The 2,242-nt window shown below is 41.3% G+C and overlaps 1 pseudogene; it reads right to left on the bottom strand.

Annotated features, from left to right (window-relative positions):
• Nucleotides 1-661: 661 nt before the first annotated feature.
• LOC101840781 lies at nt 662-1,736 on the bottom strand (annotated as a pseudogene).
• Between the last annotated feature and the right edge of the window lie 506 nt (nt 1,737-2,242).

Genomic DNA, 2,242 nt, shown 5'->3' with positions numbered 1-2,242 from the left:
AGATCCCAGAACTAATATACAAAAATGAACAGCCAAGACAAAAAGCCTGCACAGGAAGCCAGTGTCCCTCTTTCTGGAGGCCTTTAGAAATGCAATTCAAAAGTTCAAGGATCATACAGAGGATATGAATAAAGATATGAAAAATGAAGTCTGTGAAAATAAAAGCAGTAGAATGAAATGATGAAAAATACAAGGTATGAAAGGAAAATTTATCCATTAATCCATTAATTTTTGGGGGGTAACTGAGGTTTTATTTTGCCTGTAGAACCACTGAAGTAGGGTCTTGCCTTTCACTACTCTAGAGGTTACATTGGAGTTATGAAGTCTACAGACAGTAGCTATGAAGTGAGGTGACAGAAAGAATGATTTGGAGAAATCACACTATTATAAAGGTCTGCTTTCCAGCAGGGTTCCAGCTGGTCAGGTGTGGCTTTAAATATCTAGGGAAGTTGTGGCATTGGAGCAGCAACCACTGGTCCAGCCTTGGATCCAACTTCAATACATCATGGAAGGGTCTAAGCTGATGGTGACTTCAGGGATTTCCAGTCCCTACTTTACTTGTCCAGGGGATTCTTGAAGTTCCTGCTGGCAAACTTGGCATCCCCATGAGTCTCTCCCTTGATTATAGGCCTTGATTGTAGTTAGCTTGGTACTTAGATCATCAAGGGGGCACCAGTCTTGATATACCCATGCAGAACCCTACCAAGAGTTCAGGTAAGAAAGTATCCCAAGTGTCTCTGGAATGATGGGACTCCATGATACCCCAATATTGTACTTGCCCAGCTTACATTCCTATAGACACTTGGTCCCAGAGACTGATCTAGGTCATTTGAACAGGAGGCAGTTGTTGGACTTCTCTGTCACAACCTTGGCTATCCATGCAGGCTTGGTTTTCATGAGCTCATTCCCAGCCACCTGGATGCCTGCACTAGCTGTGAAATTCTGCCAAGTCTCCCTGTCATTATGGTCAATGGGATCTTTGATGCATACCACTGTATACTCCGAGATGAAGGACTTATACAGGTCATCCATCTAGTCAGGTATGATGTACCTGTTGCAGTCATAGGAGACCTGAAGTCCAGGTCATACTTGCCAGTCCTGAAAAATGCAGAGGCAGCCATGTCCGTGCCAATAACACCCTGGTCAGTGTACCTGGCATTCTCAATTGTGGCCTTCAGCAGCTCCAAAGCTTGTTTGCTCCATGATGTTAGGCACAAACCTGTCCTTATCACTCACATGGGTGCCTTCATTCTCTTATTGGTTCTTGATGACATTCTTTAGGTTGTGATAACCCTATGCTCCAGTGATCATGACTTCACAGAAACTGGATGCCCCTACAGGCAGGGTCATGAACTCTTGCAGGGCCAGCTTGTTCCAGCATGAATTCATCCCATTTGAAGGATGACTTAGGGGATTTCAGCCAAGTCATTGATGTGAGGGTAAAGGGATACCCCCTTTTCCATGGCTTCAGCTTTTTAAGCATTCATGGACACTTCCTTTATGGCATTTGTTCCAAATTTATATTTATTTTCAGTGCCATCCATCTCAGTGACCAGTTTGTCCATTTTCTCTTGTTCCATATCACTCAGTTTCTTTCTACCTAGAGCAGGTGTAATAGTTTTTGTGATGTCTCAACAACCTTTGAGACTCCTTTCTCAGTAGAACATGTTGTCATTGTCACAGAGTTCCAGGGCCCAATAGATATCAGTAGGGGTGCCTTTTGGCACAGCAGCATGGAAGAGTTCCCAAATGTCAGGGTATCACTGGCATGAATCTTTTTGATGTTTTATATCTCTTTATTTTTTAAACATATTCCAAGATTGAACTTTGTTGCCCTTTTGGAGCTCTTTCTTGTTTTATTTAGAAACAATCTTATTTTATATATCTGGAATGAATCTTGAGAACAGACATGGTGAATTTCTGGTCTTTGGATTGTCACACAGGAAAGAAACAGTTTTTTGAGGACACAGGAGATATTCAGTAGAATTTAATAATAACATAATAATTACTAAAGAGAGCCAAAAATGAAATAAAAGTGGAAATAAAAATTTAGGATATCAAAGAAACCTCATAGCTATCCTCTTGAGACTATTCAACATCTTTTCTGCTTCTTCCATTAACTCCAGGAAATCCTTAGAGACGGCAATGTTGTGGACCAGTATGAGTAATCACCAGTTCTGTGCATTGAGTTTCTTAGGTTATGTAAGAATAATTAGTTAGCCCAGCCCTGTAGGTCATAAGC

This window comes from Mesocricetus auratus, unplaced genomic scaffold, assembly GCF_017639785.1.
Source record: "Mesocricetus auratus isolate SY011 unplaced genomic scaffold, BCM_Maur_2.0 Super-Scaffold_100066, whole genome shotgun sequence".
Classification (NCBI taxonomy): Eukaryota; Metazoa; Chordata; class Mammalia; order Rodentia; family Cricetidae; genus Mesocricetus; species Mesocricetus auratus.
This window is presented reverse-complemented; position numbering and strand designations above follow the sequence as displayed.